General features: G+C 40.1%; 1 long non-coding RNA gene across 2 annotated transcripts; it reads right to left on the reverse strand.

Moving 5' to 3' along the window:
- Window positions 1–5,519: 5,519 nt before the first annotated feature.
- On the reverse strand, window positions 5,520–11,829 carry LOC146894904 (uncharacterized). Of its 2 annotated transcripts, XR_015737801.1 has the most exons (3): window positions 11,691–11,829; window positions 8,285–8,334; window positions 5,520–6,080 (listed from the first exon to the last, which is right to left on the reverse strand). It is a non-coding gene; the product is annotated as an uncharacterized LOC146894904 (long non-coding RNA). The 2 variants fall into 2 exon arrangements; XR_015737802.1 differs by lacking the exon at window positions 5,520–6,080 and having other exon boundaries at window positions 8,193–8,334.
- Between the last annotated feature and the right edge of the window lie 14,366 nt (window positions 11,830–26,195).

Here is a 26,195-nt window from a genome sequence, read left to right on the forward strand (position 1 = left end):
CTGAGCAACCCTGCCTGCACCCTTGCCTGCACATGCTCAGACCAGCAGAATGGCATTAACCAATCAGGACAGCGTTCAAGCTGCTCCACCGTTTAAAAGCAGATGCCTCGGGACCCTACTTCCTCTCTCTAAGCTTTCTCTCGTCCCTGCTCTATCTTCCCTTCCCCCAATTTTCCTCAAGGAAATGCTCCAAATAAAGATGTGACCAGAGAAGGAATTCTCGTTTTTGGTGGCGTTCATTCCTGCGGGACAGGATGGCCCCCCGCATTCTGGTACATCATGAGCCTTGAATAAATGTAAACAATAGAAAAGTAGACATGGTCTTGAGTGCAAGATGTCTTTGTCCCAGAAATGTCAATGAGACCGATAAGACAGCTGCAACAGAGTCTTTCTACCTCACTAAATGCAAGCACAGCTCATGAAAATACAAAAAGGAACTAGACTCAGGAATAATCTGGGTACATCATAATAAGTTTAGTTAAATTTAACAATAGAAATTTCATCATTCTCACCAGACACATATAATAAAACTTGAAGATAAAGAAATCGAACAAACCCCAATGCTACTTATTAAAATTCAGAAAAACAAATGAAACCTTGGCATTATAGCTCCAAGGAATCTAGTTAACATCAGAAGCTATTTTTCCTCACTTCTCAAAATATTCATTTTCCCTCCCAGGCAAAAGAATGCTGTTTTAATGCCAATAGCCAAAAAGAAACTTCATGTCCAAACTTCTACAGGTCAAATTCTCTGCCTTCCAAATCAACCATGCAGAAAAAAAAGAAAATTCCATTAATCACAGGACAATGGTCAGCTCTTATTTACCTAGGTTTAAAATGCATTGGAAATAAAAAAACAAATAACCATTGAGGTTTTATATAATTTCACATAAAATAAACATATGTTAGTGAATTATGACTCATTCTTTTCTTAATCCATGAGTAAGTTCTTATCTGGGAGATTTATTTAGCTGATTTTAACTCCGTTTCCCCAATATTATTTTCTTGGTTTGTTCTTTAAATTTAAAATGATGTCTTCTGTAGTCGGTGCCAATGGCAATTCCTACTTGTACCCTGATTTCACAATTTTGACACATTGGAAGATCGTTTGACACTATGAAAGATTTTAACTGATAGATACATTATAGTCCAGATTGATTAACAAATGTCTGTGAGAATAAGAATGAGTTAGAAAGGATTAAAGTCAGGAGTGGAGAAGACAAAAGGAAAAGAGATCAAAGTATGTATATAACACAAGCAGATTAAAGTTTTGTGTCTAACACATAAAGATTTGTGACTTAAAAGAATTTTTTTCAATGTACAGAATTAACTCTGAAGCCCAAGTTAGCTTCAAACTCAAGAACTCCTTCTCTGTTCTCGTGAATGATGAAATTACAGGTATGCTCCACCATGCCTTGCTCTTGGAATACAGTTTTACAGTATATAAAATACAGTGTCAATATCCAGTACTGAGAAAGAATTCCTGATTCAGGGTAATTGCACTGAACACAACTGTATACTAAGCATGAACTGCTGTCTTCTTCAGGCGTTTGTGATTGAGAGTATTTGGAAGTTGCCCAAAGACACAGTGGAGACACCTATGCTGATTCCTTGCCTAACATTTATAAGACCTGTGCACACACTGCCAACTCTGTAAATAAATCTTTACACTGGTACTGTCAGCTCTCTGGAACATGTGTATTCCACACATGTCAAGGGCAGCTGTTCTGCACCTGCTCAAGAGCAATGTGGGTCAAACTCTGTGGGTTACAATATCGTTAGAAGGTTTAGGGGCCTAAGAAAAAAATCTGGAGCTTTAATTATGACAAATCCTTCGACTCATTTCTCATAATGCTGAAGGTGTAAATGCCATCAGCTTGCATGGCAACCCCGTGATGGGGTTCAGGAGCAAGGCTGAGGGTATGCACTTCCAGAGAGCATCTCATCAACAGTGCCCAGCCTACTCAGCACATCATTGCTTTGCTCACTGATCTACGAAGACCCAGCAAAACAAACATTTTCATCAAGTTGATTGCAAATGTTTCTGTTACAGAGAACCATTGCAAATAGTCTTGAATGTGTGTGCTTATTCTTAGCAAGCAGGGGTCTGCTCTAAGGGTCTATGAGAATTTGTCTTACCATCTTCATCTCAGGGGTGTCTCTCATAGAAGAAGAAACAAGCATTTCTTCCATGACAACTTAGCAATCTGGGATCCTCCTGAGAACCAAGGCTGTACCTAAAATATTCATGGCTCTGATTCCCACAGGCTGATAAAGGGATGTCCCGACTAATGACATTTCCCCTGGTGCATGATCCAGTACATGCCGTTCCAGGGATATGGTAAGATTGTCCCACTCTTGAGATTTTATTTCTCTGCAATGTTTCACTGTTGCTCAGATAAATCTCTTAATATATAAGCATGTGAAACAATGAAAGAATTATTCCAGTTCATTTTTTGGACTAATCTGATCCTGCTACTCATAAATTATGGATGATTCCATCTTGGGGCATTTTCCTTCCGCTCACTTTATAATTTAGTCTGACATTTGGATAGCCCTGGTCCTTCTGCACTGAAGTGCTTTTGAATCACTTAATTATAACCATTATATCTTGGGAGAAAATGTGTACCTGTAACGACTTGCCACTCTTAAGTGGCCAATTGAAGACAGTGAGAGCAAGTTTTTGATATTAAAAGAGAAGAGTCACCCTATGCAAAAAGAATAGACCAGAGTAAAAGAACTTCAGGTGACAAATTATAGAAATCTATTTAGACTGGTTTGAGTCGGATAAAAAGAACTAATTAGGAACATCTAGTCAGAAGGATCTCCTTGAACACAGGAACAAATCAAGGCAGACGTAGAGAAATCCAATCCAGGACCACTAAAGACAAAGAGAGCCAACCTCATCACTTCTGTTGTGGGTACACATTCTCTTCCCATTCTTTCCTCCTTGCCTTCTTAAGTCATGTTATTTCTCCATCTGCATCCTGCCATTAATTTTCATTATCCATCTTTCCTGTGCCTTCTGGTGTCTGAAATCTCCCCACTACAGCATGAAAACAGCTGTTTCACCCAAACAGCTCCAATACCTCCAAGTTCAAGACAAAACAGCTAGCTCACAATGTCAAGAGGAAGAGCAAGATCGAGCTAACTTGGCTGAGATGTTTATGCCTGTCTCACTTAGCTGTCTATGGCTGCTTCATTCAAGAAACACACCAATTTTAACCTAGTTAAACATGATCCCATTATCATATATAAGAACATCTATGTCCCTCACAGGAATTATAAACAGGTAGGAATGGTGATTGCTTCCCCCTACTAGAAGCTTGCATGGTGCTGTCTAGTATCATAAATGCTAGTACTTAGAGAGGATTATTTCAAGTCAATTCCAGGTCAGAACTCTGAATCTGAAGTGTATGGTGTCTTCAGTAATAGCAACTTACTTTCAAACTCTAGGGGATAACCAAGGGCAATATAAATGGTTTGTAATGTTTTGGGAGCCTCTTGTACCACCTGACCAACAACTCAAATGAGTGCTTTTCATGCTTGATGTTGGGATTTTTGTTAGATAGACTATGGTTCTTTGTCAGTCTATATGAGGAAATTTATTTAAACTATATGTGTTCATTTATACATGAACTTATATGTATTATAATTATTTATATATAGGAACTCAATAGTATTTCTTACATTTTCATCCCTCTCCATCTGTATTTATCTCCTTCCCACCTCCCTCATTAAAGTTCCCCTTCTCATTTTCCTGATCAGATAATGTGTACCTTATTATTCCCTTCTCAGTTGTTCCCGTTCCTCACTCTAACAATGCAAGTAACCCTAAGGCTGTCGTAGTGGCTCACACACCTTGGTGGTAACCAATAACTTTCTAATTAGACTAAAGTCCTGCTCAACAAGAGGGAAATCACATCTGGTATTGGAAACCTAGTTAAGAACTTAGGGCTAGTGACGTTAGGGAGCTTGAAGGAGAACCTACAATAACCACTTTACTAAAACAATGTCATTAGTTACATTTGAAACAATTTCATTAACAGTAATATTATTAAAAATATATCATTAATGGTGTAGGAGGTCCTTCTATATTTGTGTTGCTTTCATTGGTTAAATAAAAAAACTGCCTTGGCCTTTTGATAGGACAGTACTTAGATAGGTGGGAAGACAGAACTGAATGCTGGGAGGAGGAAGGCAGACAGGGAGAGCCTCCATGAAGTCGCCAGGTCAGAGATGCTGAATCTTTCCAGGTAAGCCACGACCTCGTGGTAATACACAGATTAACAGAAATGTATTAGATCAGGATGTGAGAGATGGCCAAGAAGAGGCTAGATATAATGGGCCAGCCAGTAATTAAATTAATACAGTTCCTTTGTAGTTATTTCGAGGGTTAAGCTGGCTGGGCAGCAGGATGCAGCCCACTCCTCCTTACAACACATTAAAAGTAACATCATTAAAAACATCATTACTAATATCATAACTGCATTCTAAATATTTATCCTTATACCCACAGATAAGTGTAGTCCTCACCTATCATCAAAGAAACTTCTCTTGACTACAGTGAGAGGCAATTGTAGAAAACCACATCTAACAAAAGGCAGAGGTATAGAGCCCAGTCATAATGGATATATCTACAAAATAACCCCTGTAGGGAACATTATAGAGGAGGGGGCAGAAAGACTCTAAGAGTCAGAGAGCCAGGGAGTTTGCTGTGAGATTGTCTCCTAGTCTGTCAGAAGCCACACCCATAAAGTCTTACCAACATGACCGCCTAAACATACGCTGAACATGTGGTGCGGGAGAATTATCTGTATTCTGTCAATCATATTTTAATAAAATGCTGATTGGCCAGGCAGGAAATATAGATGGGTCAACCAGACAAGAAGTGGAGGCAGGACAATGAGAATAGGAGAAGGCTAGGGAGGAGGAAACTTCCTCAGCCACTCCTGCGCAGACCACCGAGGAGGCAGCATGTAACTTGCCCAGCTGAGAAAGGTACGGAGCTGTATGGCTAACATAGATCAGAATAATGGGTTAAGATAAGTCATAAGAACGAACAAGAAGCCTGACCTAATGGGCCAATCAGTTTATAACCTTATGGAGTCCTGTGTGTGATTTTTCCTTGGGGTATGCCGGCTTTGGGGTACCGGGTGGGACGGAAACCCCAACAAGCTGGCCCCTCATACTACAAACATGGATAACAGCAATAGACATGCTAAAGTGAATAGCAGAAAACTAAGAAGGCCTCAACCCTACAAGCAACTAAGGAATGCTGAAAACTGGAGACATAGTCTTCCCCAGGGAAGATCAGGTAAATTGGTTATTCATCACTAAATTGCTAACCCTGAAAACAAAACACACATAGAAGTAATAGTATGCAGACTGAGCCGGTTGTATTTATGTATTTAGGAATACAGATACAGTTATACATTGATTATTACATACATATTTGTACATAACAACAATTGACAAAAATAGAGGCCATGAATTTGAAAGATAGCAATGAAGGGTATATGGAAGAGTAAAGAGAAAAGAAGGAAAGGGAGAGGGGAACATAATTATATGATAATCTCAAAGATCAAAGAAGTAATTTTTTTTTAAAAAAGGAATGTCTGTGTCTAAGGATGAAGCATGAGGAATAACGTTTGAGGAATTGGGTGGTGGAATCTTGTGATTGGAATGGATTTGAAGAATCCAGCGGATTTCCCCAGCTCTGTACAAATCCCCAGCTAAACTTCCTGGTCAGAAATGTTCCCAGCATAAGCACCTTTCAGCAGAGGCATGTCCACTCTGGGCAGAGCCATCTTCAGACAGGTCTACAAGAGTTTGAGCTGAGCAGAAGCTCTCTCTCTCTCTCTCTAATGTCCTTCTGCTTATGTGCTTAGATCTGTTCTGCAAAGTCCCCAGAAGAGTTCAGTTCTAATGCCCATGCACAGATATTTACACGCCGCACTTCCATTAGCATGTCTGTCTTCCACCTTAACAGATCGTTCTTCTTTTCAACATTCTCCAGATTTTCTCCTCTCTGTCTATCCTCTTGCTTCCCAAGGGGTCTTGATGTGTGGGTATAAAACCTGTGGACCATCCAAAAAGATGTGGGCAGAGATCACCAACTCTCAGTCAAGTGTAATATTTCTACTGATAGAGCCAAAAACTTTCAGCTTGTTGAGCTTTGTACTGTGATGTGAAAGGATCCATGTGTTGTCATCCTTGTTTTCCAGCTGTTTGACTTAAGGCAAACACACACACACACACACACACACACACACACACACACAGAGAGAGAGAGAGAGAGAGAGAGAGAGACAGACAGACAGACAGACAGACAGACACAGACAGACAGACAGACAGACACAGTCACAGACACAGACACAGACACAGACAACATTAAATCAGCTTCTGACCCACTTTCTTTACCTGTAAAGTAAAGTAATGCTTGGTGCCCATCATACTCAGTGTCTCTGATAATTAAACAATAGTATATGTAAACAGCATAAAATAGTATGTAGTATACAGTTAATGCTAATAAAAGTTAAGCATTGTTTTGCAATGACTTGAATACCACTGTCCATTATGTAGCTTTCTGAAGCTACAATATTTCATTGTGAATGTCTTAATTTTTCAGTTCACCCTACAGATTCTGTCTCTGTATCCTAACTAATTATTATCCAATGTCTCTTGTCCACACCTGTGTTGATTGTGACCTATATTTCAAGACCATGAAAAGACTGAATAAGACAGAAGCAGAGAGAGTATGCGCGGCATGCTGATGGGCCGTTCAAAGAGTGTCTTTAAGTCACTGAAGTGTCCCTCATTGCCTCCTTCAAATTAGGTTCCATTAGCTCTCCTCTTCAAAGAGTTCAGCAAGACCCCAAACTGGGAAGCTGCCTATTTGAGGGCACAAAAGAAGCAAATGATGAAGACAAAAGAATGAAATGAAAACCTGCTTTTTACTTCAGCGTTCCTTAGGTAGAGCTAAAATAAAGACCTAAACTTAAGGCCAAAGACTTTTCACACTTTCAAGAATCTCTTCCCTATGAAATGAAAAGAGCTGGGTAAGAATGAATTTTTCAGATTCTCAGTCATTGACAGGGTTTTATACATATTACTTAATTTCTCTAAACCTGTTTCTCAGTTGTAAAATGGGTACAGTATTCATGCCTAATATATCAATTTGTTGGGAAGGTGGAATGCTAGCAGCCTGAATCCACTATACTATGAAGTAGCTCTGGTAAATCCCATATTTAACACTTCCCATTGCACTGTCAAGCAGCTTGAAAGGCAGCATTTCCTACCTCATTTAGCCATAGTGGACTAAACGTCTTACCGTAAGTCAAAAGGAACAACATCCCCACTTTGGAAAGCCATATTGTAACGGAGATAATATTACCCCATTCTCTAAACCTTAGAGAGCCACAACCACTTTCAGAGTTAAAGTCTGTTTGTAATTTATAAAACATAGTTTATTCCCATGCCGGCCAATTCTTTTATGTAAAGTTTTCGAAACTGATAGCATCCAGTCCTGCAGCTATTGTTACTGCTGCTGTAGACAGAGGGGTGAAGTGACAGTTCAGGAGTCAGAAGAGGGTGATGACCCAGCCAGGCACATGGCACACTCTAACCTCAACTGGTTCACATGTGTGATCACCAGACACTACTTCTAAGGGGAGTTAGTTAAGAAATTTGTGAATGTTGATGGTTGCCCTTTCTACAACTGGTATTACTACCTGACAGCTCTACCCTAGCACCAGTGAACCTCTCACTCCAAACAGACACCCAACCACTGCAGAAGACAGAGCGTTTCTTGCTCTAGTCTGTGTCTCAAGGAATGAAAGAAAAAAATCATTAGCAGAACCTTCTCAGACTAGGTGGACCATAGAATCAAGGAACACACATTTGTCTTCCTAATACTAATAGATCGTAGGTGGGAAAAGGAGAAGACCCAGGTTGCTAGACAATCAAGAGAAGCCCAAATAATGATATCAATGTGTAGAGTGCTTTTATTTCTTCCTTATGACTGAAAACTGAATATTACTTGACAGAAATAAAATTGTAATGGCATGAATATAAATTTAATGTGAGGTTCGACTGCAATTTTAATATTTATTTTGTATAGATAAACAGTAACAGCACCTATCTGAATAGAAAATGTATTATCACTCAAACCAAGGACTTACAAACTAATCCCACTTTAAATATATTTATTCAATGTGACGGAAGAGAATGAGGCAATGTCAATAGTTGGGCGCTGAGGGTTTCCCTTGCAGGAATGAGTCACCTTAGAGAAGATTGTTCTCCTCCCATGCTCAGACTTTAGCCACAGGAATCCTGAAAGAAAGAAAAAAAGCTAAGTTGAAGGATTCAGTTCTGAGATAGAGGGCTGTGGATGGCAGGAATGGAGAAATAATGACAAGAGGATAACAACTAGAATGTGAAGTGAATTTTCCTTGCTTTGGTCTCTGTAGATGGGGGTGAAAAGTCAGCCAGTCACTGAGTAAACAAGAGACTCTGGAGACTCTGGCATTCAGATCACCAATGGTTGAAGAAGATAACAGGTGGACATGCCAAAGAGGATGATGTTCCAATGAAAGTGGCTTACCTCCCAATGTCCTCACATCCAAGCAGGGTGCAAACTTATGCCCTGGGGATGAAAAGGTGGGATAAGCACTGGCCAGAGCTGTGCCTGAAGGTCCCTAACTACTTCCACCTCCATCTTTTCAAGGACTTTATAGACTTAAAATCACCTTGTCTATCTTAACCCTTTGATGTTGTATTTTTTAAGTCTCTCCTCTATTTCCATCTTCCCCACCACATTCCAAAATGTGCCTATTTACTTGTATATCTCTACATGAACCCAGAGTGAGTAGCACTCAGGAAGTATATGTCCATTATTCTCATCCAATGAGAGAATTCCCTGTCTTTAACATCACACCTCAAGCCATGAGTCGTACATCTACTTCATTTTGTGTGTCAGGCCTGATCAGTCAGAGGTAGGTTCTGGAAGGCGAAATCTCAGCTCAGTCGAGAGGCATCCTGTCGTGGACCAGTCTCAACAAAAATACCACTCACCAGGGTAGGGGTGTGGGGAATTAGAAATATTAGTAAAGAATATGAAGACATGAAAATAATAAGACAGGTAAACATAGAATAATATTGGGAAGGAGTTTCAGTGAATATTGAAATTGCCCACGTTTAATTTGCAATTGCTTAAAATACCCCTGACTCCAAAAGGTAGGAGTAATACCAAAACTACATTAACATGATACAAGGAAATGAACAGACAAGTTAAAGGTGTTTAGAACAAAGCAAGTCACGCTCACACCCTAGACCAAAACATTCTAAAGGCAAATCACACCCTGGGTGGAATCCAATGTTATCTCCTTAAAGGAACTGGAACCTTAGTTGGATCCTTAGACTTTTGTTTGAGGTAGAAACACATCTTCTTCTCTATTTATGAAATACAAGATCTGGTTATTAGCCACACCTGTTGACAATAACCTTTAGAGAGCAGAACTCTCTGATCTAAATCTAAGTGGGATCTGTGTTTGAGGTAGAAACACAATAACCTTGAAGGAACAGAGGTAAGTTCCAACTCTCTGACCTTCGGTCATCGTGGAAATAGGCTTACATTTTTGGGCTTCCACAGCATCCATTCCAGGACCCTGACCAGTGTGGCTCTACAGTCAGAAGATGGCACCCTTCTTGCTGCCAGCATAACATTCATCAGCACTGTCTCGAGTACCACTCTGTTCAAAAACTATTAAAATGTCTTGAAGCTGAGCCATAGACCTGCAATGTTTCAAAGTCCTTGAGTGGTTGTCATTTGCAGTGAGGTTGACAACTAAGCTCTTGTATTCTTGAGAATTCATGAGACCAAACCCAGCAGTGAGTTCTGTTTCAAGACAGAAAGAAGGCTGGCTGACAAGAAAAGAAATTAGCCAAAGCAGACTGCCCAGAGATCAGGTGTTGACCAACCCAGCATCTTCTGGAGGATCAAATCTTAGTTCACGAATTCCCTGAATTTAGTTAATCGATTATTTTCTAATTCTGCAGGTGTCATTGAGGCTATTCCAATTTAAGGACAAGCAGATGTAGGCTATGCTAGAGGTCCAAATTTAACCCCAGACACTTAATAAATGTATCCACAGAAGCAAATATCTATTCTGAACCTGGACTAGCTCTTGCCCAGGGCAGAGCCCACAGCTCTGCCAACCACTGGGGACGACCAGAAAACAGTTCACACAGTCCACAGCAATCGCTATGCTGGAACTGCAAAGTGCTGGATTTCTTGTTTCTGAGAGTCAGGAAAGAGCATTTATCTGAAATTTGATTTGTGGTAGAAACAGATGTAAACTTCAAGAATAATTAATCTCATGTGTGCAGTAAAAACATTTTTCATGAACCCCCAAAATGTCCAAGAAAAGTAAATAATGAGTATTTAATGTCCCCCTGTATAATTTGGCTAATTATACAACTCTTAGAATATAATAGTGCTTGTATAAACATAATGATATCATATTTGCCACGAATTCCCTTAGTTTAGTTAATCAATTACTTTTCTAATTTTGCGGGTGTCATTAAGCCATTCTAATTTAAGGACAAGCAGATGTATGCTATACTAGAGGTCCAAATTTAACCCTGGACACCTAATAAATGTATCCACAGAAGGAAATATCTATTCTGAATACTCTATTTAACCATAAGGTTTGAGAAAAATAGTCCATGCTAATGGTGAAATTAAAGGCTTTAAGGTCTAACGTGATTGCTCTCTGTGAGCACTGCCTATAACTGAGCTTTCAGCTAAACTTATCAAGATAACTTTCCTTTCACAGGGGGCCAAAAGTAATTTTCAAGTGAACACAGGGTTCAGAGTCCTGGTGGATGGTTTGTGCACGGTAACTTTCCCCGCACAGTGCCTCATGCTCTGAATCCCTTAGCAGCTAACAAGCATCTACCAAGCTCCAGGATGGCCATAACTAGCGCCATTAGTTGCTTATATCCACAACAAAGGTGTCTAATGGACCAATATCACACCCTTCCCCAGAGCAGCAGGACTTATTTTACAATGGGTTATTATGTTAATAGATTGTAAAATAGTATAGGAGAGAGCAGCTGTAATGTATTTACCCCTGCAGACAAGGTGGGGGGAAAATGCTTTGCAGGCAATTATCATGAATTATTGCCCTATCTGCAAAACAATTACTGTAGACTCATGTGTTTCAGTTTTCCAAGTTTATTACCATTAGCATACACAGGGCGAAAATAATTGAGCAAGCCACTCAAACCCACACTCGCTAGCATCGTATTCTGCCCAAGCAGTGGCTGTAGATGCCACCAGCTTTCCTTAGCTTCCCACAGCTACTCCATCCTGGAAGAGACTTTTCTTCTTGAACGCATCAAGTATTTTCGAGAAACAAATTGAACAATGGCTGTAATTTAGAATGCAATTAGCTCAGCTACTTCCCCTTTTACCTTCCTTCAATTACCCACAGCAACCAACCTACTGCCTCCATCAATGCTCCCTCTCAGGGCCAGCTGGTGCTCCATGGCATGTTGTCATTCAGCCAGGGAGGCTGGAACATGATGACATACACACACACACACACACACACACACACACACACACACACACCGCAAGGGACTCAGCTCAACACAGCTCTTTTCCTTCTCCTGCCTTTACTTACAACATCCGGAAGGCCTGTGTACTGCCTTGTGCAGCTTCACTGGAAACTTCCAGAAACAGAGTTCACGATGGTCAGTCCAGGCAACCCTCTGTCCTTGAGAATCTCAATAGCATGAACCATGTGGCAGAGGACTGGCTCTATGAAGGAGAGTGTGATCATGTGTACTACAAGAACAGTGCGTTGATAACAGCAAGGCTCGCTGCTCTCCCTTTCCAAACCCTCCCTTTAAAATCTCTCGCTATCAGAGTGTCTCCAAACCCTAAACCTTCAGGACTTGGTCCATCTTTTAAGTTCCTTGGCCTTTGTCACAAAAGGGCCTTTGTATATGCAGTTCCCACTGCTTATAAACCTCTCTTTTGGTGTGTGGGAGGGCGGTTTCAAGGCCAAGTTTCTCTGTAGCTTTGGAGCCTGTCTTATAAACCTCTTTATAGAGGCTCAGATCTCACCATCATTCAGCAACCTTCAGATTTCAATTGTTCCTCTCGTCTAACTTCCCAAGAGTCCTCCCTTCGCTGGCCTTCCTCGTCCACTGCATTCTCTCAAGATGTCACATTTCTGGACTTTAAATTCCTTATTTATCACATGTACAAAACTGGTTCCTATTGGTATGGTTATATGTCTAACAACCTCCATTTTCCCCAACAGACTTCAAGCCCCATAAGATGAAACATTTCTTTTTTACTTGGCATTGTACCCAGATGCCCAGCACCCTAGTAGATGTTCCAAGAATATTTCTGAATAAAATCATTTAACGTCAAAAAAAAAAAGTGAACAGAAATCTTCATCACATGTGAGAAACGGTGCAGGGGGCAGAGAGGCTAAAATGGGAGGAGAAGTGGTATACAAACACATAGTACAGAAATACCCGTAGCTGTCATTGATGACATAGGATCAATCACAGGATCACAGGAAGAATCAATGGGGGTTGAAGCATGACTAATAAAAGACAGAGATGAAAATTGGGGTTCAACCTGAAGGTCAGAAAGGCAAAGGAGCCATCCACTGGCAGTCTGAAATGGCGATCCTGCCGCTAGCAATCTCAGAATGAGACTGTGTCTGAGAGCGGTCTCCTCCCTTTTTATATTCCTCTCTAGTTCTGGGATTAAAGGCATGCATTACTGGGATTAAAGGTGTATGTCACACTGGCTGGTCTGTAAAACTGACCAGCGGAACTGTTTTACTCTCTGATCTTCAGGCAAGTGTTATTTATTAAAATACAAATGAAATATCACTACAGGGGGTGGTGACAAAACATGGAGGATTTTTAAGATTATCTAGAAACTTAACAGAAACGAGCCTTTACCTGTGGTGGGTAAGGAGTGGCAACTGCTGTATACAACATAGCATGAACCAAGAAAAGCCAGCAGAGAAACTGTCAGCAGAAATACCTACTGCCTGCAGTTTAGAACGGAATGCTAGGGCCAGGAGCTAGACCGAGAGGGCTTGAGGAGAAATAAGAGGCCGGGAGATGAGCCATCTGGATATGAACAGGGACACAGAAAACATCCAACACCAGGTGCGGTATTCAGTGAGAGAAGTTCATGGAGGAGAAGATGGATCTGTCTCAGTGGGAAGAGAAAGGAGGCCATGGAGAGACGGTGTACCAGCCAGCGGAAGGCCACAGGCACAGCAGCCAAGCAACCACAGGCCTAGAGGCCACATAGGCTGCAAATCAAGGAGGCGGGGAGAAGCTCTCAGGAGACCAGGGCTGCCTTCCAGGGAAGCACCAATAAAGGAACAGAGGCCATGCACAGACTCACCAGGGGCAGGTCATAGTCTCGCCTTGGTTTTTCTTCCCCAGGGGCTGACAAGCATAGACATCTGCTGGTAACAGTCTGGAAGAAGCAAGGAGCAAAGTGACCCTGAAGCCAGAAGCATCAGGTTCTGTTCGAGGTCTCAAGCTGCTGTATAGGAGACGGAAAAGCAGTCTGCTCATTCCAACTGTGTGAAGGAACGCCACACCAAAGGAAAAGAAAGGCTAGGTGTTGCCTGAGAGGGCTGTTTTCTACTGAAAGACCACTTTTGGCCCTAGTGGTCCGGCTGAACAGTAGCATTGACAGCCGTCCATGTGTGGGAGTTTAGTGTAATCCCTACAGCCTACGGCCATAGCTCTCAGTGACACAGGGGGGGCAGGGGGAGAAATCTGATCCTCAGTATGCACTGAGCGACACTGCCTGTCCTCAGATGTTACCACCAGGATCGGGAATCCTTCTAAAGCAGAGACAGGCACTCTGCAGCCACACACAATAGTTGGCAAGTTTGGGTGAAGAAAAATTACCACCGACAGTCTAAGAGTTTTCTCCAAACATACTTTTAATGGATGATCACATTATATCCTTTCTAAAGGCACTTTTAAAACTCAGTAAATGACTGCTTACCACAGAACACAATACAATCCCTTATAAGTTAAGCTGTTCTCGTGAATCACTTGTAATTACTGGGCATTTTTAAGCCCGGGGGATATATAACTATATTATTGTATCTCTGTGATTTTTATGAAGTCAAGACAAGGAAACAAATCACTATAACTGAATTAATCCCCTCGCCAGAGCTCATAATAATCAGAGAAAACTTTAACATAAACTAAAAATCCATTGTTACTAAATCACTGGGTCTACTCCCGACTACTCCCTAGAATATTTGATCCCAAAGGGGAAAAGTACTGAGGGAAGGGGAGGGAAAAAGGCACTGAGAGAGGTGAGGGAGAGAGAGGAAGAGGAAAGGTGGTACAGCAGAAGAGATTGAAAAGCGTGGGACAGAGACGGGGAAGGGAGGAGGGAAGGATGCTGTCAGCTCCCCAGGGCTGCTGGGATAGCCACACACCAGTGGCCTGAGGCAGCACTGTGTCTTATAGGTGTAGAGCTCTTTGGTGAGATTGCAAGGCACTGTGGGTGTACTCCTGCAGGCTTCAAGGGAAAGGGTGTCTTCAGGTGTTTTCACACCCCAGTCTACTGGTTCAGGGCTCTTTCTCCATCATCACAAGGCTGCCTTGCTCCATTTCCTGTCCTCACCATCCCTTCTCTTCCCACCTTTGACCCCTTGCCTTCATCTTACAAGAACCCTGTGATTACCCTAGACCTCCCCACAAAGTCCAGGATCATTGCTCTTTTTTTTTAAAGAAGTCAACTTATGAGAATCTTCAGAATACCCTTGGCCATGTTCCATACCAGGAGGTCCAATGAGTTCACTGGTAAACATCTTTGAGGGGACATTACTTGGTCAGCCACAGACTTATGTTTTTAGCAAAACAGAAAGGAAAGGGGCATTCAAACCAAGTGAGAAACATATTTCAGTTTGAACCTCAGAACCACTTTGCTAAGCAATAACCTTCAAGTCTCACTGGAGGGAGTCTTAAATCAGCCCTCTTCAAAACAGATACAGAACTTGTCATTTGATTTTCTCATCTGAGGGTATGTGTCAGGATAATAAGATCATCTCTTTTGAATTGCAGAGAAAAATAGGGAAGGAAGAGGGCTGGACAACTTCATTACACTTCTCTACCCAAGTACCGGCAGCTGATCAGGAGCCACCTTAGTCTGCTCACCTGGACTTCTCTTGACACAACACAACATACTTCTTCCACAGCGTCTGGGGAAGGACTCGGTCTCTTTTGAGTAATTATGAAGAGCACCATTGTGTTCTTTAGTAAAAGCACTCGTGTTATCTGGGCATGGCCACCCTGCAAGGTTATTTTCAAGGACATGCAGTGAACCCCCCTTCTGCAAGTGGACTCCTCCATAGGCCTTTCCATTTCAGGATTTATCTCCAAAGATAGTATTAATAAATCCTGGAGTCTGCACAAAGATGTTACCTTGCACGCAAGTAAGAGTGAGAGCAGGGCCGGGAAAATATTTCCCAGTGAGGCACGGCTTACATCATCCATGTTGAAACTGAGACAGGGAAGGTGAGCCCAGAGTCCCTTATTTTGTATTTCTGCTTCAGAGTTGCGGATTGGTGGCAATCTCTCTTGACTTAGAAAGGCTCTAAGGCCATGCTCAGCAAGTAGCTTTGGCATGGTACAACATGCCATGGTACAGCTTTCAACAGGATAACATGATACCTACGAAGTTCACACTTGAGAAGACTCCATTGGAATTAAAAAAAAAAACCCACCAAGATTTAAATCTTATAATGTTTTAAGTAAGTTCACAACTTTGGATTGGGCCATTGCTATCCTGGATTATATGTGGTCACAGGCTGTGAAACTAGAAAAGTAAACCTGTCCGTATCATAGAATCATTGAAAGAGTTAGGGGAATTGTGATACTCACAGGGCTCAGAACCATGATTTAGCCCTTACTCTAGCCTACAGGTCCCCTTCTGTTTCTGACCAGACTTCTTCCCTCTTTAGATCCCCCAGGGCATTCAACTGAGAAAAAATTCCTTAGTACCATATGCAAGCACTGAACACACCAAATCTTCCATGTTCAGGATGCTACTATCTCGCTAGGAACCTCACTGCAACTGTTCCAAATGTACACACAGAGATGGCCTAGGAGCAAATAATCACAGTGCAAGATGAAATGTTCCAATATTCTAAGACAGGCTTGTACAAATAATGCTGGCAAGGCTTTAGAGGCCAGTGAGAACAGAACTGGTCAGAAATAAGAAAGTAGGAGTCATAATGGTCACATTACTGGGCTTGACCCTCAGCAGCACTCAGAGATGAAGATGTAATGGGGCGGACACTAGAGAGACAGGCTTGGAGGAAAGGTGCGTCACTTTTGTATTTGCTGAAGTCCTATCCAGACTTTACTTTTGCAAACCTAGAAGCTGCATTCTGAACTTGAGAACAGAGCAGAAGCTCAAGGTAAATTCACACTAACCACGTTCAGAAGTATGATGTAAAGCACCAGATGGCCGACGGATTGATTCCTATGAACAGTAACTGGAATTACAGTGATCTCATTGGTATGGCTGACATATGTTTTCTCTGAAGACAAGTCACAATCAAAAGGCTTATGAGTGAACATGAAAGCGACTGAAGCAGAGCTATATATACACTGGGCATGTTTCCTGACAAGAGGCTAAGGTAGACTGACATTTGTTCTGATAAGAACAGGCTTCAAAGAAACAAACCAAGATGCTATTTCCATTTTCTCTTCCTTGTACTTGACACATACTCATTGCTAATGCCATGTTTGTTCCTGTTCTAAACACCATTGCATTACTGTATTTATTCTGGTGTTTTACTTTGTTGTGCGACAAGGCCTCTCTGTAGCTATGGCTTGCCAGGAACTCACTATGTAGATCAGGCTGGCCTCAAACTTCCAGCAATCCCTCCGCTTCCACCAAGAGGTCTGAGATCAAAGGTGCTTCTGGGAGCGGGCCACCATACCAAACTGAAGGACCATTATCTTAATGATACCAGGTTTGTTTTGCTGGTCTTGGAACAACCTAGCTCTTTGCAAAAGCTTTGTGTATCTCTGCTCAGGCTCATGACTTTCAGAGGAAAGAAAAGCACATTTCTAAGCAGTTGATGGGGATGAGGCTTGAATAGGTTTGGTGTGGCCAGCCAAGAACAGAAATCACACCTCACAGAAGGTAAGCAGAAGAATACACAATACAGGTGATCGCTTCATGACTGCTACTCTGTTGTCCCATCTGGTCTCCCATCTGCCTTTCTCCATGAAAGCCACCACCCAGGGCCTAGGCCACTCCCAGACAAGAGCCTCTGAGGAGAAGCTTTCACAGCACATGTGAGAATGCTCATAGAAATGAATCGAATTCTCTGAGTCATAGAGCTGACACACATTGCAGTTGCATGTCAGCTTGTGTGGATGAGGGAGATCACCACTGTTGGTGTGAGGATGAATGAATGGAGATAGATTTGTGGGTGAAGAAATAATGGGAAAATGACACAATGTTCCTAGTCCTTTGCGTCATCGTCCAAACTTTAAATGAGGCTCAAAAACAATAGCCATGCGGATCCCTGGAAGGTTAGCACCCATTGTCTGGGACAGGATTCAGAAAACGTTCTCTGGGAAGGACTAGACAGTGTGCATGTTAAGATTTGTGGGCTTTCCTCTCTGTGTTGTTTTAGTCATTTTTCTCTTGTGGTAATAAGACACCATGGCCAAAGAAACTTATAGAAGAAAGGCTTTATTTAGGGCTTTCAGCTTCAGAGGATGAGAGTCCATGACCATCATGGCAGGGAGCATAGCAGAAAATAAGCATGCATGATGCAAAAGCCTTAACTGAGAATTTGGATATACTGATCCACAAACAAGAGGCAGAGAGAGTTAACTGTGAATGTCATGAGCTTTTGAGTCTATCCCAGTGACAAACCTCCTCCAACAAGCCAGACCTGCTAATTTTTTATCTTAATCCCAAACAAGTTCAACAATTAGAGACCAAGCATTTCTGTAACTCACTGTAACCCATGCTTTCTTACTTCAACCTACTAGCTGGAATTCCCCGTGAGAAACTCATCTGGATAACAGTCTAGAACCAGGAGGGCATGACCCATAATCTTCCCTTGCAAAGAACATGCTCCTAGTCTGTCATTACGTGTGCATGTATGTCTATGCATGTGTGTATAGCCACCTGAAAATAAGCACCTGAAAGACATGCAGTTTTATGTGTGGCCGACAAAGATGAGAGGGTTATGGCTGTGCTCTTTTCCCCATACGCCTTGTGGTCCTTACCTCACGATCATTTACACTATGGCCATCATTAGACATGCACAAACCAACGTTGACCAGGAAAGCAGGTAAGCTAACTGCAGATCTTCACCCCTCCCTCAGCTCCTTCAAATACAACTCTCAAGTCTCATCCCTAGTTCTACACCAGACCGCTTCCTTCAGCCTCCCTTCCTACCCTGTACCCAGGTCATTAGATCATACGAATCTTTCCCACATAACCTCCTCCCCCCACCCCATGCATGCTGAGGGAGATGCTCTTATACACTGAATTGGTCACTCACATTGATTTCACAAAATGCTGATTGGCCAGTATCCAGGTAGAAAGTACAGGCGGAGCAACCAGACTAGGAGAATTCTGGAAAGTGGAAAGGTGAAGGCTATGAAATGAATATTATGAAATGATAAAAACCAAACTGACACAATATCTAATTACAAATGCAGTCCTACAGGAAATCCTATCTATAAGGAAAACTCAACCTAAAGATGTTAGCTATACCTGAGAAAACACAGGGAATGTGTAACCCCAAATCAACAAAACAAATGGAGGGAAATATATAAACACGCATGCACACACACACACACACACACACACACACACACACACACACACACACGTACACTAACACCTCAACAACAAAATAATAGGAACCAACAAATGCTGCTCATTAATATCTCTCAATATCAATGGTATTAATTTCCCAGTAAAAAGACACAGACTAACAGAATCTATATGAAAACAGGATCCTTCCCTCTGCTGTATCCAAAAAATACACTTTATCATCAAGGATAGATACCAGTCCAGTGTGTAAAAGATTGTGAAACGATATTCCAAGCATTGGACTTAAAAAACAAGTTGGTGTAGCAATTTAAATATCTGGCTAAAAACTGCAAAAACTAAACAAAAAAAAATTGTGGATATATACTTACATACTCAAAGGAAAAAAAATCACTAAAAGAACAACACAATTTTTATTGTCAATGTGTCAAGCACCCAAATTAGTCAAAGAAATAATATTACCATTTAAATCACATATTTATCTTCACACATTGATAGTGGGAGATTTCAGTAAGCCACTCTTGCTAATAGACAGGTCACCCAGACATAATCTAAGCAAAGAAATGCTGGTGCTAACTGACGGCATCCACAAAACTGAACTACCATTTACAGAACATTCTTTTAATTGATTTTTATTGAGCTCTACATTTTTTCTTTGCTCCCCTCCCTGCCTCTCCCCTTCCCATCAGTATTCCCCAAGGTCCCCATGCTCCCAATTTACTCAGGAGATCTTGTCTTTTTCTACTTCCCATGTAGATTAGATCCATGTATGTCTCTCTTAGAGTCCTCATTGTTCTCTAGGTTCTCCAGGACTGTGATTTGTAGGCTGGTTTTCTTGCTATATGTTTAAAAACTACTTATGAGTGAGTACATATAATTGTCTTTCTGGGTCTGGGTTACCTCACTCAATATGATGTATTCTAGCTCCATCCACTTGCCTTCAAATTTCAAGATGTCATTCTTTCCTGCTATGTAGTACTCCATTATGGAAATGTACCACATTTTCCTTATCCATCCTTCAGTCGAGGAACATTTAGGTCATTTCCAGGTTCTGGTTATGACAAACAGTGCTGCTATGAACATAGTTGTGGCATGGTTGAGCATCCTTTGGATATATACCCAATAGTGATATTGCTGGGTCTTGAGGAAGGTTGTTTCCTAATTTCCTGAGGAATCAGTACACTGATATCCAAAGGGGCTATACCAGCTTGCATTCCCACCAGCAATTCAGGAGTGTTCCTTTTATCCCACATCTTCTCCAGCATAAGTTGTCATCAGTATTTTTGATCTTGGCCATTCTTATAGGTATAAGATGGAATCTCAGAGTTTTGATTTGCATTTCTCTGATGACTAAGGATGTTGAACATTTCCTTAAGTGTCTTTCAGCCATTTTAGATTCCTCTGTTAGGAGTTCTCTGTTTAGGTCTGTACTACATTTTTTATTGGATTATTTGTTTTTTTTGATGATCAATTTCTTGAGTTCTTTGTATATTTTAGAGATCAGACCTCTGTCTGATGTGGGCTTGGTGACGATCTTTTTCCATTCTGTAGGCTGTCGTTTTGTCTCGTTGACTATGTTCTTAGCTTTACAGAAGCTTTTCAGTTTCAGGAGGTCCAGTTTATTAATTGTTTCTCTCAGTGTCTGTGCTACTGGGGTTATATTTAGGAAGTGGTCTTCTGTGTCAATGTATTCAAGTGTACTTCCCACTTTCTCTTCTATGAGGTTCAGTGTGGCTGACTTTATGTTAAGATCTTCAGTTGATCCATTTGACTTGAGTTTTGTGCATGGTTATAGATATATATCTATTTCCATTCTTCTACATGTTGATATCCAGTTATGCCAGCATCATTTATTATATATGCTTTCTTTTTTCCATTTGATATTTTTTGCTTCTTTGTCAAAAATCAGGTGTTCAATGGTGTATAGATTAATATCCAGGTCTTCATTTCAGTTCCATTGGTCCTCCTGTCTGTTCTTATGCCAATACCAGGCTATTTTCAGTACTATAGCTCTGTAGTAGAGTTTGAAGTCAGGGATTGTGATGCCTCCAGAAATTCTTTTATTGTACAGGATTGTTTTGGCTATCCTGGGTTTTTTGCTTTTTCATATGCAGTGAGTAATGTTCTTTTGAGGTCTGTGAATAATTTTTTCTGGGATTTTGATGGGCATTGCATTGAATCTGTAGATTACTTTTCGTAAGATTGCTATTTTTACTATGTTAATTCTACCTACCCAAGAACATGGGAGATCTTCCCACTTTCTGGTGTCTTCTTCATGTTCTTTTTTCAAAGATTTAAAGTTCTTGTTATACAAGTCTTCCGCTTGCTTTGTTAGAGTTACTCTGAGATATTTTATGCTATTTGTGGTTATCTACAGAACATTTTACCCCAACATGAAAGAATATACTTTCGTCTCAGCAACTTGTGGAACTTTCTCAAATTTGACCACATACTCAGGCATAAATCAAGTTTCAAAAGATACAAGAAAATTGAAATAACACGGTGCATCCTATCAGGCCAACACAGATTAAATCTGGATATCAACAACAATAGAAAACTTGCAACCTCATGGAAACTGAACAACTCACTATTGAATGAAAAAATGGGTTAAGACAGAAATTTAAAAAGAAATCAAAGAGCCTTGAGGATTGAATGAAAGTTAATACACAACATATCCAAACTAATGGAACACAATGAGATTGTTCTAAGAGTCAGTTAGTACCTACATTAAAAAATTGGAGAGATCTCATACAAGTAACTCAACAGCACACCTTACCTGAAAGCTGTAGAATAAAATGAAGAAATCACATGTAGAAGTAGTAGATGGCAAAAAATAATCACATTGGGTGAAATCAGTAAAATAGAAACACAAACAAAATATAAAAAAATCGATGAAACAAAAAGCTGCTTCTTTAAAAAAAATTAGTAAGAGTGACAAACCATAATCCAAATTAGCTAAAAGGAGGAGAGAGAATATCCAAATTAATAAAATTAAAAATGAAAGGGAGGACATAAAACAGATAGTGAAGAAATCCAAAGAATTATTTAAAACTAGTGCTCAAATCCAAAAGAAATGATAATTTTCTCAATAGGTACCACTTACCAAACTTAAATCAAGACCAGATAAGCTATTTAAATAGACCTATAAGCCCTAATGAAACAGAAGCAGTCAGTAAGTTTCCAAACCAAAAAAGAAAAAATTCAAGGCCAGATAGTTTTATTACAGAATTCTACCAGACATGTAACATGAGGGGTCCTGATTGTTGGGGGTTTTCTGTCCTGCCCCGTCCCCCAGCTATTTAGTCCCAGAGAAAAATCACACACAGATCTCTGTAAGTTATAATGCTGATTGGCCCATTAGGTCTGGCTTTTTACTGGCTAACTCTTACATCTTGATTAACCCATTTTTCTGATCTATGTTAGCCATGTGGCTCAGTACCTTTTTCAGTGGGACAGCTCACATCCTGCTGCTTCGGTGATCTGGACAGGAGTGGGAGGAATAAACTTCCTCCTCCCCAGAATTCTCCTGCTTTCTTTGCATCACAGACATTCAAAGAAAAGCTAATGCCAATAATCCTCACATTATTTCACAAAATTAAAAACAAAGGGGGTATTGTCCAATTCATTTCAAAAGACCACAGTTACCCTGACACCCAAACTACATAAAGACCCAACAAAGAAATAGAATTAGAGATCAATTTCCCTTATGAACTTAGATACAAAAATACTCAAGAAAATCAAGAGAATCCAAGAACACATCTAAAAGATCAACTACCGTGATCAAGTAGGCTATATCCCAGAGATTCATAAATGAATAAATATAACTTACCATATATGTGAACTGAAAGTCAAAAATCACATGTTCAACTCACTAGATGCAGAAAAGGCCTTTGACAGACCAACACCCCTTCATGATAAAAGACCTGTACAGATCAGGGATACAAGGGACATGCTTCAACATAATAAAGGCAATATACAACAAGCCTATAGTCAGCATCAACTGGAATGTGTAGGAAACTTATTCCACTAATATCAGGAACAAGACAAGGTTGTCCACTCTCTCCATATCAATTCAATGTAGAACGTGACATCTTAGAGCAATATGGCAGCTGAAGAAGATCAAAGGGATACAAATTGGAAAGAAGTCAAAATATCATTATTTATAGAATATCAATATGATAATATACATAAGTAACACTAAAAATCCCAGCAGGGATCTCCTACAAATGATATACATTTTCAGCAAAGTGGATGGATACAAAATTAACTCAAAATAAAATCAGTATCCCTCCAATTTACAAATGACAAATGGACTGAAAAAGAAATCATGGATACAACACCCTTCAACCCTTTATAATAGCTTTAAATTGTACAAAATGTCTTGGAGGAACTCTAACCAAGAAAGTGAAAGACCTACATGATTGAAAAAAAAGCAAAAAAACAAAACAAAACACCCTCAAGTCTTTGTAGAAAGAAACTGAAGATGAGATGGAAAGATTTCCCATTCATATTAATCAGTAGGATTAACATAGTAAAAATGGCCATCCTACCAAAATCAATCTACAGATTCAATATAATCTCTATCAAAATTCCAACACAATCTTCTTGAAAGAACAATTCTTGCTTCATATGGGAAAACAAAACAAAATACAAAAACAGGGTAGTCAAAGCAATCCTGAACAATACAAGAACTACTGGGTACCACCATCCCTTATTTCAAGTTCTACTACAAACATATGGTAATAAATAAATAAACAAATGCAGCATTGGCACAAAATGATCAGTGGAATCAAACTGAAAACTCAAAAATAAGCCTGCACACCTATGGACACCTTATTTTTTATAAAGAGAACAGAGATACACACACACACACACACGCACACACACACACACACAAAGACAGCATGTTCAACAAATGGTGTTGGTCACACTGGATGCAGCATGTAGAAGAATCCAAATAGAGTCATACTTACCACCCTGCACAAAAATCAACTCCAAATGGATCAAAGATCTCAAGATAATACCAAATATGTTTAACATGATAGAAGAGAAATTGAGGAATAGCCTGTAACTCACTGCACAGAAAAAGATTTTCTTTTAAAACATAAAAATTAGTACAGGGATTAAAATAAACACTTAATAAATGAGACTTTGTAAAACTTTCTGCGCCACAAATGACACCATCATTTGGACAAAATAGCATCCTACAGAGTGGAAAAATACTTTTACCAACTATACATTCAATGGAGAATTAATAAAGAACTGAAAAGGAAAATTAGATATCAAATAGCCCAATTTAAAAATGGAATAGAGATCTAAACAGATAATTCTTGAAAAAGGAAATTCAAAAGGTTGAGAAACATTTAAAGAAATGTTCAACACACTTAGTCATCAGTGAAATGCAAATCATAACTACTTTGAGATTTTATACCCGTCAGACTGGCTAGGATCAATAAATCAAGAAATCACTCATGCTGGCAAAGATGTAAAGTAAGGAGAACACTCATCTATTGCTGGTGGGAGTACAAAGTCATACAGCATGGAAATTGTTGTGGTGGTTCTCAGGAAGATGGGAATAAATCTACAGCAAGATCCAGAAATGCCACACTTGGGCATATACCCAAGGATGCTTTCTCCTGCCGTAGACACACTTGCTCAACTTTGTTCATTGCTGCTCTATTCATAATCGCCATATTTTAGAAACAATCTCTATATCTATATCTCACAACAAAAGAATGGTTAAAGAAAATGTGGTACAGTTTTATTATTCAGCAATTAAAAATGAAATAAAATTGCAGATAAATAAATGGAACTAGAAGAAACATCATGAGTGATGTTTTCCATACTCATAAAAAGAAATATGGCATGTATTCCCTTATATGTGGCTATGAGCTGTTAAGTCAATGACAATCAAGCTACATTCCATAGAACCTCAGATGTTGAATATATAGTAAGAGACTAAGGAAGACAAATTTTGTTATGAAAAGGAGAAAGAATAGATAGTTATGGGTAGATGGGGGTGCTGGAACAGGGGGATCAGGTAAAGAGGAAGAAAGAGGAGAATGACCAGGGAAAGAAAACAGGAAGAATCAACTAAAATTAAGAGCCATTTATGGGGTAGTGTGGAAACCTAATAGAGTAGAAGGTTCTTAAAATCTTTACATATAAGAAGGATATCTAAATTAAATTGACTAATAATGGAGGAGATAGACCCTCAACTGGCTATCTCTTGTCATGAAACAAAACTTCCAGCACTAGGATTGAGCTATTTCTAATTGAATTGTTGGCAAAAAGGGATCACATGGAAATCTCCAAACAACCCATAGTCTGTTGCCAAGACTATAGATTGTTCTCCTCAAACTGATGGCAAGGCCCCATTGCTGAAAACACCTACATAACTCATTGAACATGGCAGAGTCAAGCCGGTTTCTACATAGACCCTTCACCCCTTTGTTCTAGTGTCTTTGGTATAGGAAAGCACTGTGTATGCTACCAAAAATGTAAACACCAAGAGCTACAAACAATGGTGTCCTGCCTAGATGTTACTCCAGGGCAATAGTGGCACAAAGCTTGTGGCTGCAACTTACCAATATCTGATTACTCTTAAGGCCCATACTATAAGATGGAACCAGTACTTGATTCGGCTTGGGTGACTAAGAACGTAAGATACAAATTATAGATAAAACCAAATACCACTGTTTTAAAAACAAACACATAGCAATAAAGTGACTCCTAATGTCATTCTTCTATACCTCCTGCAGCAAATAAGAACAAATACAAAGACCCATAGCTGGACATTATGCAGAGACTAAGAGAGCTTGGAACACTCAGCCCTAAATTGGACGTCTTCATCACATCTCTTTCAGGATTCAGGGAACCCTGCAGAAGAGGAGTCTGAAAGAGTGTAAGTGCTAGAGGAGACAGAGTACTTCAAGAAAATAAAGTCCTCTAAATCAGAATGATCTCAGCTTATGAACTCACAGAGACTGAGGCGGCATGCCCAGGGCCTGCCCAGGTCTCTGCCCCAGGTTCTCTCTCTCTCTGTGTGTGTGTATGTGTGTGTGTGTGTGTGTGTGTGTGTGTGTGTGTGTGTGTGTGTGTGTGTGTGATATCCAGTTTAGTATTCTGATGGGACTCCTGAGTGTAAACTGGTGGATGCCTGATTCTTGTGCCTTCTCTTGGGCTCTTTTCCTTGTGTTTGTTTGTTTTATTTCAATTCCAATGTGTTCATTTTATTTTATCTTATTATATTTTATTATATCATATGTTAATTATAATACACAGTATTGTATTATATTATTATCCC

Source organism: Myodes glareolus, chromosome 5, assembly GCF_982192425.1.
Source record: "Myodes glareolus chromosome 5, mMyoGla1.1, whole genome shotgun sequence".
NCBI classification, from domain to species: Eukaryota; Metazoa; Chordata; class Mammalia; order Rodentia; family Cricetidae; genus Myodes; species Myodes glareolus.